Genomic DNA, 15,533 nt, shown 5'->3' with positions numbered 1-15,533 from the left:
GTTCTCCCTAGGAGTTGCAATGAAATGTTCTTGTTATTGGCTATGGAAGAAATGGGGGTTGTGAATGCAAGAGAGAGCAAGGAATTAAAATGGCAAGAAATTAGAGTGCAAGAAGGTAACTTAGCATGCAAGAAATTGAAAGTCAAAGCAATTAAAGCACGAAAGGGAAATTAAATGCTAAAAATAACTTTTGGCAAGAAGTGGGTAATTTAAGGATTCATATCCTATTTGTGGACCACAAACATGGTAATTGTGTGTAAATTAATCCCAATTAGTTAACCCTACATCGAGGATAAGTCAACTAGGCATAATTAATCTCAATCCCTAAGTCCTAAGTCAACACTAAAGGGGTCACATAGAGTCAAGGGAAACCAAATTAATTAACAACCCTCACACAATATGGAATGGACATCCACCACTCAAGTTCACCCAAACACCCAAATTCCCAACCAAGAGTGTGAGAAACTAAGCAAAAACCCAACCAAGTATTTTATCAAACACTTGGTGGGCATGTAAAGAAAGCATGATAAAATGACAAAAAATAATAAATGCTACATCTACCAAGCAAGGAAAATAAAGATAGCAACGCAATGAAGTAATAAATGACATAAAATATAAAATTGCATTAAATGTAAATTAAAGTAACAAGAGTGTGCATAAACATAAAGGACAAATAAAATGAGAAACTAACAAGATAAACAAGGAAATTAAGACAATAAAATAAAGAAAGATAGAAGAAACTAGATGAAAACAAGAATTAAAAAGAGAAATTACATAGAAATTAAACTAAAAACCCTAGGTTCTAGAGAGAAGGGGGAGCTTCTCTCTCTAGAAAATGAACTACATTATGCTAAACTAAACCCTAATTGCTCCCCCCATCACATAGAGTGAGGCCTTGTCTAATATAGGAAGAATAATCTTCAGAAAGTCCTAAAATTGGGCCCTGGAGGCCCAGAAATCGCCCCCAGTGATTTGCATTAATGAGGTCACGCGCTGGGACGTGTACGGACGCACAGGTGTGTGCGTCCGCACACATGCTGATTTTCCGCTTGTGCGTACGCACACATGGTTTTGTGGCTTTTGTGCGTACGCACAGGTGGTTGTGCGCACTCATACTCCAATGTGTGCTTCTCCTTTGTTTTCTTCATGCTTTCTCCCTTTGTACATGCTTCCTTCCACTTTTGCCTTGCCAAACTTGCCTTTAGGACCTAAAATCACTCATCAAATATGTCATGGCATCGAATGGCATAAAAGTGGGATTAAAATAACTAATTTAAGCACAAAAACGCATGTTTTCACATTTAGGTTCTATTTAGGGATCAAACACAAAAGTATGCTATTCTAGTGAATAAATGTGAGTTTATATGATGAAATCCATCCAATTCAAGCTAAAACATATCGTCAAATATGGACTCATCAATTCCCCTACACTTAAACAATAGCATGTCCTCATGCTAATCACAATCAAAGGAGAAGGAAAAGGGGAAAAACAATTTATTCAATAAAACCAACTACATGCATGCAACTACATTAAATGCTATCTATATAAATACACTATGGTTCCTATTTAGTTTGGCACAAAACAAACAAGAGATTCCAATTAATCCAAGACAAGCCCTGGGGCCAAGGCAAAGAATTAATGCACTATGATCAAAGTCCAAAGAATTGAATTGAGATTTTCAAAACTAACCAACAAACAGCTTGCAAAGAGATACAATATAAGGCACAAGAACATAGAATTGAGCAATCGAACCCCTCACTGGATGTGTATTCACTCAATTCGCTCAGTGTTTAGGGCTTAATCACTCAATTCTCCTTTAGTCATGTTTCTCAAAGATTTGCAAGTCATCTAACAATCAACAATTATTTAGTGCATGCATACAAATATCATGAGGACTTCCATGGTTGTAATGGGGCTAGGGTCAAGGTAGGATGCATATGGTCAAGCATTTGAATCTTTGATCAACCTAAGCTTCCTACCAAACCTATGACAACCTATACAATTCAAAGCTAACCTAACTACCCATTCTTCACTTTTTCATACACTCATGTATTCTCTTTTTGATCATCACACATATGCATTTATTCTTATTGACTTCGCTTTGGGGCATTTTGTCCCCTTTTTATTACTTTTCTTTTTCTTTTTTTTTTTTCTATTATCTTCTTTTTTTTTCTTTTATTTATTTTCTCATCATTTTTTCTCAAACTAAAATATATACAAGAACATCAATGCATATGGTTTAACATAATTCATACATGAGTATGTACCAAATTCTCAATATTTTGACAAAAATATAAAAACACCCTTTTATCCCAAACAATGTTCCCAAACTTCCCAAACTTAAATGATAAACACACTCACTAGCCTAAGCTAATCAAAGATCCAAACAAGGGACATTTATTATTTTTCACTTAAGGCTTGTGATGTGCTAAAATTAAGAATAAATGGGTTTAGCATAGGCTCAAAGTTGGTTAACAATGGAAGATGAAGGGTAGGCTATTTGGGTAAGTGAGCTATTTGAAACAATGGCCTCAATCATATACATGCATTCAAATAAAAAATAATGGACATATAGAATCAAGCAAATCAAAGATTACAATCATAAAAGGAGTTTATCACACAAGAACAAACTTTATGGTTGAAGATGTGCAACCATACAATTAAAGTTCAAATCTCACAAGGTATGTTGTTCTAGCTCTTTTCTATGTTCTATGAAAAAAATACTTCAAGCAAGTTTGAAAAATAATTTCTCAATTCAATTAATGGCATGCCCTAAAAGGGATTTCATGAAAATTTCTTGTTGTTTTTACCAAAATTATTCAATATAACATGTAACATGCAAATATTTACTACCCTAATACTATAAGCATTAAAGAAATATATAAAAACAAACCAAACAAAGTGCAAATAAGAACAAAAATTTCAAAAATTGATGAAAAAGAACAAAAAAATATTGCAAAGTGTCTAAGAAGAGAAATTTTACCCCCTTGAAGTTGGCGATCCTCCCCCACACTTAAATAATGCACGGTCCTCCATGCTTGCACATGATCCATGGGTGAAGGACTATGAGGCTCCACCTTTAGCTGGTGGGCTCCGGGGGCTCCGATTACTTTGTAAACAAAGAAATAACACTTGAGAAAAAGTAAGTTGTGTGGTATGATAGAAGACTGTAGTATTCTAAGTGTGCACGATTTAAAACACCCACATCGGCGGGGTAACAACAACAACCACCTATTCAAAAGAAATAGCACATGTTCCTCAATGAAGTAGCCTAGGTTGCAGGTAAAGAATAAGTAAACTTAAGGCACAAGCAACCCTAAGTAACCACAAAAGTGAATTGAGTATTTGATATTGGTTATTGAAATTGTGCACGTGAAAGCGCAAGATTGATATAAAATAGCACAATAAGCAACAACCAATCTCATAATGAACGGAAACTCCTTATTCATCATGAAGCATAATAAAAAGGTTACATGGAGAGGTACTTGTTACAAAAAGTGCTCAGCTTGATAGGATCAAGTTAAGTCACTCAAACAAATGCAAAGCATTAACAAGGAACAAGTACTGGACATGTTATGAAATTTAATATGAGAATTATAATGAAGAAGTAAGTTTCAACTCAATTCACTTAATTCAATGCACTTAGATAATTCGTCCTAGTGGTACAATCAAAACATGAATATCCAAACCCACTAGGTACTAGTAAATTAAAGCGAAGTACAAGTGCATTGGAAGAAACTTCAAGCAACAAGCAATTCAATCATCAAACGAACACTTGCAATTTATTTAATGAATAAACTAACAAACTAAAACTAATATAATTATCAAAATAATAATGAAATTCAAGCAAAACAAAGAAGAACAAGTAGCAAATAGGGTGAAGGGAGAAGAAGAGGGAGGAAGAGAAAAGAAGAAGAGAAGTAGAGAGAAAGAAGAAGGGAAAAGAAGAATAAAAGTGAGAAAATAGGGGTGTGCATAAAGAAAGCATAATAAAATAACAAAAAATAATAAATGCTACATCTACCAAGCAAGGAAAATAAAGATAGCAACTCAATGAAGCAATAAATGACATAAAACATAAAATTACATTAAATGTAAATTAAAGTAACAAGAGTGTGCATAAACATAAAGGACAAATAAAATGAGAAATTAACAAGATAAATAAGGAAATTAAGACAATAAAATAAAGAAAGGTAGAAGAAACTAGATGAAAACAAGAATTAAAAAGAGAAATTACATAGAAATTAAACTAAAAACCCTATGTTCTAGAGAGAAGGGGGAGCTTCTCTCTCTAAAAAATGAACTATATTATGCTAAACTAAACCCTAATTGCTCCCCACATCACATGGAGTGAGGCCTTGTCTAATATAGGAAGAATCAGCTTCAGAAAGTCTCAAAATTGGGCCCTCGAGGCCCAGAAATTGCCCCCAGCAATTTGCATTAATGAGGTCACACGCTGGGACGTGTGCGGACGCACAGGTGTGTGCGTCCGCACACATGCTGATTTTCTGCTTGTGTGTACGCACAGGTTGTCGTGCGTACACACACATAGTTTTGTGGCTTTTGTGCGTACGCACAGGTGGTTGTGCGCACGCACACTCCAATGTGTGCTTCTCCTTTGTTTTCTTCATGCTTTCTCCCTTTGTACATGTTTCCTTCCACTTTTGCCTTGCCAAACTTCCCTTTAGGACCTAAAATCAATCATCAAATATGTCATGGCATCGAGTGGCATAAAAGTGGGATTAAAATAACTAATTTAAGTACAAAAACGCATGTTTTCACATTTAGGTTCAATTTAGGGATCAAACACAAAAGTATGCTATTCTAGTGAATAAATGTGAGTTTATATGATGAAATGCATCCAATTCAAGCAAAAATATATCGTCAAATATGGACTCATTATTGCTCTTGGTTGGAATTTGAGCTTCCCAAGTAGACGCAAGGATGGTGGTTTTGTCCTGCTTGCTCCGGGTTGGTAATTATTGACCCTCCATCGCAAGATGTGGTCGGACACTTAAACCTTCCCAGATGATTCTCCCAATGATATTGATGAATGAATATGACTACGAGTTTGGGGATGCGCGCACCAAGGGACTATCCAGAGTTCGCTACCGGGCATGTTAGATTTGGCTGTATAACTGATAGATGAGCTCATTGGCTATAAGGCAGGCATGCATCATTTGCATTTGTGTATATTGTTTAGGTGTGCATCTTGTATTTAGCTTGCCTATTTGAATAATTGTACCTATATGCTAATTGAACTAAATGCTTTAACTATCCTATTTATTTGTGTATTCCTTGTATTGTTTTGTCTGTGCTGGAACAACTGAGAGATTCCTTATCCTGGCGATGGTAACGCTGAGGGTTGTTTCTGATATGGTATTTTTTATATTAAGTATTGGTGATGAGTTGATAATAGTGTTGATTAGCTTTGTTTGGGCCGGAGGCCAAGATTTTTTTTATATGTTTTGGGTCAGAGGCCGTGATTTGATTTGGTAATGGGCCGGGAGCCGTATTTATTTATATTATGGGATATTAATTGAGTTTTGAAATTATTACCAAGGGAAAAGTGAGTTTTGTACATATATTGTTGTGGGATAATTAATCGTTAATGTTTTTAATAAATTCATAAGACGAACAATAATCACTGTAGTTGAAATTAATTTTTTTAACAATTCTTAAACCCTCTATTGAGAACCTGCAAGGATGATGTTCTCACCCCATACAAACTTCTCTTTTCAGGACGGATGGGGAAGCTTATGAAGTTTTTGCTAAGTTCTTAGCTATGCAATTTCTGTTTGTATACATATATTATAGATTCTCCTCGCCTCTATTATTATATTTTTGTAAGAGAGATAAGAGTTATAATGATATGTATGCTTGTAATATTTGTAAATTACTTATATAAGAAGTTTGGTATATATATATATATTAGGATTGTGATTGAATTTGGTTATATATGCATGTTTGAAAATAAAAAAGTATTTTCGATTTTTCAAAGAAAACAGCAATATAGTTTGAGAGTTAAAAACTCATATTTTATTATTAAGTGTGTAGAAGAAGTCGTAATATCCTCGCTATCAGAATGGCGCAGCCGGAAGCGTGACATTCTGAAGGTAAGAATGTTACACTAATCAAAAGCATCTACCCACTTGCAGCAAGCATCCGGCATTGTAAGAAGGAATCAGATACCCATGTTGCCTCCATTGTACCAATAGAATGATAACTAAGCCTTTTCCAGAACAGTTTCAAGTGTTGAAAATGACAATGAGTTTTAACCACAATAAAAAAGACAGATTTAAATTTTCTAACAAGCTCTTTACAATTCACTCGAGCTAACTTATTAGATGCACCCCTAATATTCCAAATTATTATATTTAAATTATTCATAATATAAAGATAGAAGAATAGAACACCATGCTTCCATTCTTCTCCGTTGGGGAGCTCTATAAGGACGGCGGTCTTGACCGTTTTCAGAAGGAGGAGCTGCGGGGCGCTAGGGTCTGGTGAGAAGACGGCATAGCAGACACATCTCTATTCCTCACACGCAACCCACGCTGCTAGAGCAAGAGGAGCATGCAACGTGAGCCTTGCTTTCCTATCCGAACCTTTGCTTGAGTATTTCCTTTCTTGGGTCTTAAAAAATTTCTTTTGGCCCAACTTATATTTCCCGTTCCTTAATACTTGCTCCCAACCCACTTCTTCATTCCTGCATGCATGCCTCTTCAACGTGAACCTCATGCAAGTTATTAGCCAATGAATCATCATTCATATTAGGTCCGTAATTCTCGCCAACAACTACACCTGTCACAACATCATCCGTTGCATTTGATTTTTGAATTTTTTTATCATTAATTTGAGTTATTTCACCAACCTGGGTCTTGGTGGTGTCAGGATCAACACCCTTCCCTTCCATGGTGATTCTACTCAAGCATTCATGACCGTAACGTGCACAAGAAGCACATATCTGATTTAGACTTTTATATTCCACTGCATGAGTTCTCCTTCCACAATAATATTCTTGATCACCGACAATCCTAGATTTATTTGAACACATGCACGGACATCTTTCTCTCTGCCAATTTAGTGGCCAAGTCCACTTTGATCGAGATACCTATTGCAGAAGCAATATGCATCATAGCCTGTTCTTGGTAGAACCAGATTGGAAGTCCCAAAATCCGAATCCATACGAGCGTCGACCCGAAGGACTGTTTACATGGCCGAAAATCTACATCCCATGGTTTTACAGCGACATAATGCCCATCTATCAACTACGGGTCACCAAGCATGACTTTATCTCGATCCTCAACAGCATTAAATTTCACCAGGTAATACCCAAATCCCACATCTAGAAGATCGAATTCACCTTTGATGCGCCAGACCATTCAAAGCTTATATGAAAGAGGTGTGTAACTATAGTTCTTGTCTAAGACCTTGATCACTAAGGCATCTTTATAAGGTTCTGCTAATTAGAGCTTTGTCTCTTTTGTAAAGCTAACACACGGAGGTTGAGAATCACTCTAGTTACCTACCACCGTTGCTATACCATCTCTAGAAAGATATCCTACAAGTGCAAAGGCCTTAGATTTCTTTGCATTAATAATTTTATTTCTAAAAAAGACCTTTGAAGCCTTTAAAAAACTCTCGCGAAAAAAAATTCTCCTTGACACTAGGTGCACATTCACCCTCACTCTTCCCCTTATTTCTTTCGATAGCATGGCCGTCATCCTCTTTGTGTTTCACCCTTAAACTCTCGCTTCCACTCTCTTCTTTACTCATTTTCTTTAAAAAAAATTATTACTTGATTTGTTTTCCTGTTCAGGAAATACTTTGTGTGCTATTTCTAAATTATCAACACTTAATTAATTTTAGTAATTTGTTATTATGTTAAAAAAATGAGTAACAACATGCATGTAACTCATATGGCTGAACTCCATGCTAGTTTAATTAGAAATTTTGGATATTAAATACTTCTAGTGATGGATGTTTGGGAAAAAATTACACTAATAGTGCATATGAATTCATCCCTAGTTTATTAGCTATTATCTTTTTGACCAAACACAAATTTATAGTTCAGCCTTAATTCAGCAAATCATTTAATGATCCTAATTGACTAAAAATTCTTAAATTCTTAACAGAGTATTTAGAAACCCCTTAAAATTTAATTTTTATGGAAATTGAATTTAATTTTAGTGTTTAAAACAAAAATAATTAAATTAATTTAAATAAAATTCAATTCAATTTTATTGTTTTCTTTCAAAATCAATTTCCACTCAAATAGGTCTGATTTAAAATTTTATTCTATTAGAATTTCACTTAAAATTTAAAATATCTAAAATGTCCTTTTAATTTAATTACTTCTTACCTTTTTTTATTCATTTTTTTTCAACGTCTTCTATTTTTTAACACCACTCTTTTTTCTCTGACCATTTTGATTCCCTTCCCTTCCTATTTCTTCAACTCACTTAATAATATATATCTATTCTTTTTGAAAAGTCTACTATATAAATCTAAAAAAAAAAATCAACACATATAGATTTTTTTGTGTTTAACTTAGATTAATGACACTAAACATTTATAGACTGCTACCTCTGAATATTTCAAGTGAAATTGTGTTAATCATGATACTAACATAAGGTAGCATAATTTTTTTTCATTTTAATAATATTAATTAATTATTATAATTTGTTGTTAATTAATTAGTTATTACAATTTGTTATTAATAACTGACTTTTTTTACTTGCTATATTATTAGACCATTAAATAAGTTGGTTCTTAATAATTCAGTTTGTTTTTTGTTGTTAGTTTGTTGTTGGAATAAATATGGAGAACTTTTTAATTTTTTTAATTAATAACAATATTTTTTTAACTTAATATTTTTAGATTAATCTAATTTTTGTTTTTCTAAAAGAGGTGAGTAAATTTTAGTTGAAAGATATAATTTTTTTAATTATTTCATATAATTTAATAAATAAGTATATTTATTATTTAAATACAATGTTATATTAATAAAGAATAAAGTTGTCTATTATAACATTTTAATTTATCTGATAAATATTTTAAACATTAAAATTTAATTTAATTTTATAGTTTTATTAATTTATTTCAAATAGTATAACTCAATTTAATTCTAACTAAAATTCAATTCTAAATAGAATTCAATTTAATCCTGTACCATTAAAAATTTTCAAACAGACTGGAAAAGAAAAATACTTTTAAAACGGGCAAAACGACAGAATTTGGTTCAAATACTATATTAGTGTTGGCTTCGTTGCTTGTAATTGTAAGTTGTAATATATGAGAGTGCAATTAGTGTATGATTTCCACTAGATTATGTTTCTTATCTAGCTAGATGGGTCCCCACCGATGGAATATTTCTCATCCACTTGATTGTAAGTTGTAACACATTCTTCTCTATTTTCTATCTCGAAGAAAACGTGTGAATACAAAGTACACAACCAAAATGATCATTCAGGTATATTCACAGTCAAATGGCATCGAAAGGAAGTAGGGGACATACAGAGATATTCAAGTTTTCTGAGTTTAGTATGTTATTTTTTCAATTCAATTAGACAATTATTTTGAAATGCAATGGAATATAATTAGGCTTTCTAGAATGTAAATTTGCCATGAACATTCCTTCGGTCATGTAAGTCAATAAAACTCATCCATTCAGCCATCACCAGCAACAATAAAGCAAAATAACACAAAGATGGGTGCTCCTGTAACAACTCACTCACGACCCTCGACTCATCATTGGAAAAGCAAAATAGAGCTTATTGAGTAAAAAGGCATACCTTGAAAGTTGCCACTTATTCTCATTCAGTCATATTTGTTCTCCAACAAGGAAAAGCAAACGCCTAGCTATAAAAAGCACGTCTCATATGTGATATCATATCATGGTGTTGTTACTCTTTTATATGCCTTCATTGTCACACCTTACTTCGCTATTTTTTTCATGAAGATACCTTCAAAGAATAAATAAATGCATATGCGTGAAATTCCCAATATCAGCCTTGTTCTATCAGAAAACAGGGATAAAGGAAAAGGTGAGCAAATTAACAACTAAATGTTCGCTTAATCTAAATTTGGCCTTTTCAGGAGTCAAGATCATACACAGAAAATTTGGCAACTAATTAGTAGAACCAAGGTTTATGATTCAGAGCCAACCATACAATTATGCAAAGCTTTAATAGTAACAAAAATTTTTGTAAGACTAAAAAGGAGTTTACTAATCTCTTCATTGAATCTTAATAACGTAAACTACATAAAATAAACCCAAGACAGGTTTAGATCCAATACTTTTGTTACATGAATCAAGCTCATAATGATATTTTTAACTCGAAATTAGTTAAACGCCCCTACATATCAAAGGCCATGAACAAGAAGTTTCTTTCAATTTACTCTGCTTCATGGTTCATCCTATGCTGCTTTTTACTCTCTCAATTCAGTTACTTGAGGGCTGTGTATGCTTTGAGGTATTTCCATTAGCAGGTATAATATCACTAGAAGGTGTTGGAGTTGAACTTAATGTTTTTGGGCTTTGTGTGATGCGAATTTCCCCACGACTCCTTGTGATAATTCCATCAAGAATTTCCCCACCATTAGTGTTGAAATTTGTTGCCTCAATATTTGACTCCTGTTGTCAAGTACATAAACATCAAGCTGAAAACAAGACTATGCATGTAATGTAGTACTAGGTAGATTTTTGTGATCAGAGCCTACTAAGTTTATAATCCACCCAACAAAATCCTTTAAAATGCAGAAAATGGTTATATTTAAATTGGATAACAATAACATGAGCAGGGTTTTGTGTATTCTCACTTGAAGGGTATTATTTTTGTCACAATTCATACCATTTAGTGTTGAATTCCCAAAATTCTGCATTTATTATAAGTTGATAATGCTTCACACAACTTACTTCAAACAAAAAGTTGAAAGGAATAGCAGGCATATCCTCGTACGCTGCAGCATCCAAATCTTGAAGATGAGCTCCTTTAAAAAACTTAGGAAGGAAATATTGCCTTATAGGGATGAGAAGCATGATTAACAATGGGAAAAGGACCCCGGCAATTGGTATCCAGGTTAGACCAAAGCAGAGAAGCAAGTAAGCTGTCTGGAACAAGGTAAACTTGACGACAGTTTTGAATGGCACAATCTCAATACTGGCAGCATGTTGTTCCTCCAGAACTCTAGTCGAAAGAAAAAGAATGTTATTTTTTTCAACCAAATAACATGAAATAACAAAATAGGCTATGAGCATGGACATACTTATATCTTCGGCTTGGAGCAGTGAACAGGTACAATATTCTCTCCCAAAACTGATTTCCTGGTAAGCTTTCAATTGCCATGAAAGCAAAGTAACCCCAGAGCACTGAAGTTGGTATCTTCTTCAAAAGAGGCATGGCTGCGACACATGCCACAACCAGCATTGCTTGTAGCAGATTGCTTAGTCGCTGTTCTTTAACTTCAACAGGCAAAAGGTCATCAACATCTTTGTCCACATCAAAAACAACCTCATCTACAGGGGCATCAATATATCCGTGACTTGAGGCTAGTTGAATTGTGGATTCCTTCAACTCCTTTAGCCCCTAAATGGAAAACAAATAAAGAATAAATGCAAGGTAGGTCACAAATTTCAAATCAATAGGAAATTGCATTATGTTTACCAATGCAGGTGGCATTTGGTGGGATAATGGAGTTTGCATTTGATCATATGCTTCTTGCATATTTCGGTATAATTGACTCAGGTTCAGGTTTTTCTGAATACTTTTTCGTACGCTAGATACAAGTTTGTTCCGCAAAAGCTATTCCACACAGAACAAAATATCAATGAAGCTTAATTAGTTCATTTGTAAAGGAAAATAATGACGAACAGGAATACTGTAAGCATAGTTTATATTACCTGATGCTTTAGAGTGGCTAAGCTTTTCGTATGCATTGGAGATTGAGGAATAACACCATTGGAAGGAGGGATTCCAATAAGTCCACACAATATGGTCTGGAATTTGTGCAATCATATGAATGAGATTCTACAGCAAAACTATTTGCAACGTGTCTATGCACAAGTCACATGTTGTTATTCTCCAGTATGGAAATTGTTTCCAAGTATTCAAAATAAATTACTTACTAATAAGCCTAAGAGAAGAAGATCATAATGATAAGAAGAGGGTCTTCTTAAATTAAATTCCTTCTGCTGAGCAAGTTGGGATGCAACACTGTGATCAAAGTAGTAAAGCACAGCAATCATAGTTGCTGGTATAAATGCTCCAATTATATAAATAAGAGGCACATTCAACATATCCTGTAAAACCCAGCATAAGCTAGAATTAGACTCTTTCTTTCTGAAATGATATTATCCGTTGTCAACTATAAGAAAAATATATGCATCAAAGTAATTAGAGATACCTTGATTACAGTCCAATTTGAGTATGCACCAGGAGACCATGGATTTGGACTGAAAAGCCGCCTTGGGATTCCCCTTGGAACATTATTGGCTGGTATGTAAGACACAGCAGTCCACATAAGAACCATAAGAGGAACTCCATAATCAGCTATAAATCCCCTCAAGCAACCTATAAGATAATGTTAATCAGCCACTACCACAGAATCCAATCATCATATTGCATTAAGGAAAGCAATTTTGAAAGAATTCAAAACTGGAGCTGACTAGAAGACTAACAGACAGAGAAGGACATGAAAGTAGTTTGTCTAAGCTTAACCAAACTTGCAATCTAACTAGCAATGCTTTAAATTTCCCATTGAATCCTACATCAGAATTCAGAAGTTTGCTCAATACCTGTGCCATAACGCCACGATCTAGCTTTACGACTTCTTAATGCAGTAAACAGAAGGCCAAATGACAAAACCAAGGCGAACATTCCATTCCCAAACAGCCAAGAGGATTGGTGTGCAATCTGATTGATACCTTCTCTTTGGTGTGGTACACCAAACTCCTCCACTAGCCCCTTGAAGATGGAAAGATATTATTTAATCCTTTTATTCAACTGGAGCATCATTTTGCTTGATTATGTAGGATTCCTATCTACTAACTAACCAAGTTGTATATTACTCTGGTACTTACCCTTATGGCCTGCTGCATGAAGAGCATTGCGATCAACAGACCGAATAGTTCACCAGCAAGGCGTGTGAATCTGTTAATAATAGAGCATGCACCAAGGATGGCCAACAAAAACAGCAATAAGGCAGTCCAAACACATACCCTAAACATCATTAAGATAGTAAAGAATAGTTCTCAAGGCAGCATTAAATTCCCTCTATACTAAGTAATCACTAAAAGGATATCAAAGAATACCATCCAGCCCAAGCGAGGAACAGCCTTTGCCCCAAATCTTTTCTATCCTTTGCAAAATCGTATAGGAATGTATACATCAGAACAGTTGGCTCAGCTACACCTAGTATGAGGAGAGGTTGCCCTCCAAGGATTGCATGGACAATGCCACATAGCGCAGTCGATGTTAGGGTCTGCACTGCAGTTAGAGTTCCATCTACAACATATAACCAATAAAGCATTACTTATACGAACCAAACAAAAGGATCATGAAAATATTAAAACGGAGACTGAACCTGAAAAATAATTTTGTACCAGTATTTCTCTCTAATTGCTCCCCAAAAGAGATAACAGGAATAGCTGATGCAAAAAATATGTATGTAGTTGGGGCAAGGATCCTACACAACATAAACATGAAAATTAAATCTTTGACAAAGCTTGAATCTGCACCATTTGCATAATATCACATACCTGATGCCTGCCTTGAATCCACTGGTCCAATCTTGCTTATAGCAGAGAATTCTTCCTTTGAGATCATTCTTGATCCCGCGAAAGGGAACAAATGTTTCTTCCATGAAGGTCTTAAGTTATCCGTTATAGTACAATGAAATGAAACAGAATATGTGATTCTAAGATAACGAATCACTTCAAAGGACTTGAGAAACAAAAATTGTGATCAAAGTTGTACATTTGGAAAAAAAAACTCAATCAAAAGTTTAGGCTAAGAAACCAGAACCCTATATGCCATACTCTTCCTAAAGAGGAAAGCAGGGGAAATGGATGTCCATTTGTCATGATTGAGGAAAATAAATAAATGAACCAACTTGGATAATTTACATTTCATAGAACAATAGGAAGAATGAATAGATCATATTATCTTAATAACAAAATGAGTTAGTAATTGAACCAAAACGACACGGATTTTGCACAACTCTTCTAATAGTTACCAGGGTGATGGAAAGTTTCGCTAACCTGTATCCAAGTTACATGACACACCCACCAAACTAAACTCAAATTAAATGAACATAAATTTCTAACGGAAACTCATCATTGCCACATGCATTAGTTATAATTTCAGAAGCATTTGAGGATAACAGAGCGGTTACACATTTACACGAGGAAGATGGCGCAGTTGATCAGAACTAACACTTTGGAGTAACTTTGGAACAAAATGAGGATAGAAAAAGGGTGCTTTAATAATAAAAATTCAAAATTACTTAAAACTTTGTGTGTTTTGCAAGGAGAATGGAGCATACCAGAGTCACAAGAAGAAGATGAGGAAGTTACATGACGCTAAGACAACAAAGAAAATGAAGTAATGGTTGGTGAGGCAATGAATGAGCAAAGCGTGAGGATAAATATAAATATAAATAGAAAGCAGAGAAATGATATGGTGTTTTTGGTGAGAATGTGGGTTAGCGAATGATGAGTTGTTATATATAGTGTGACTAGTGAGTGAATGAATGAATGAAAGAAGATTGAAGTGGAAGCAGCCGAAGCAGCGCTAGGAGTACGACTACGAACTGTACCATGAAAATGGAATTGTGACACAGAAATGAAGAACCTTTCTGCAAACCATGTTTTTAATTTCTTCTATTTTTCTAGACAGTATAAACGGGAGTTTGTATAAAATTGATTTTGTAAACTTTATTTTGATGAAAAATAAGTTTGTGTTAAAGTGATTTATGTTTAGCAATCTTTATATCAAAATGAATTATAGTAAAATAAATATTGTTTGAATTACACTACTCAAAATTATTTTTGGTTAAAAAATTACTAAGATAGACATCAACTTAAATAATTTTTATATATTATCTTATCATTTTAATTTAAATATTTGAATAGATCTTACTAATTAATTTTATAATAAAATTAATATTTATATATTAAAATAAAAATAACATATAATAATTGACAAAAATATAATTTTTAATTAAAACTAACAAAATATAAATTTTAGAGAGTACTAAAAAATTAAATATTTACTTTGGTAGTGATTGAAATAAATAAATAAAATTTTATAATTTTTTATATAGTATATTTTTAATACTCTTAGTACTCTTTTTTAGTATGTAATAATTTTTTTATTATTATTATTTACGATTAATTTTTTGTTTAATATACTTTACTTAATAGGATCAATAAATTATATTATAAAAAGATAATAAAAAAATAATACAAAAAAAATCACAATTATAAAAATGTATAATGTCAAACAAATAATTAACAAAAAATAAAAAT

General features: G+C 33.6%; 1 long non-coding RNA gene and 1 pseudogene across 1 annotated transcript; both read right to left on the bottom strand.

Moving 5' to 3' along the window:
- Nucleotides 1-4,071: 4,071 nt before the first annotated feature.
- On the bottom strand, nt 4,072-10,034 carry LOC140176377 (uncharacterized). Its single transcript, XR_011867656.1, has 2 exons — nt 9,799-10,034; nt 4,072-4,692 (listed from the first exon to the last, which is right to left on the bottom strand). It is a non-coding gene; the product is annotated as an uncharacterized lncRNA (long non-coding RNA).
- A 172-nt stretch (nt 10,035-10,206) lies between these two features.
- LOC112722343 (probable boron transporter 2) lies at nt 10,207-14,853 on the bottom strand (annotated as a pseudogene).
- Between the last annotated feature and the right edge of the window lie 680 nt (nt 14,854-15,533).

The sequence above is a fragment of the Arachis hypogaea genome, chromosome 11 (assembly GCF_003086295.3).
Source record: "Arachis hypogaea cultivar Tifrunner chromosome 11, arahy.Tifrunner.gnm2.J5K5, whole genome shotgun sequence".
NCBI classification, from domain to species: domain Eukaryota; kingdom Viridiplantae; phylum Streptophyta; class Magnoliopsida; order Fabales; family Fabaceae; genus Arachis; species Arachis hypogaea.
The sequence above is the reverse complement of the archived record's forward strand: the minus strand, read 5'-3'. Positions and strand labels throughout refer to the sequence as shown.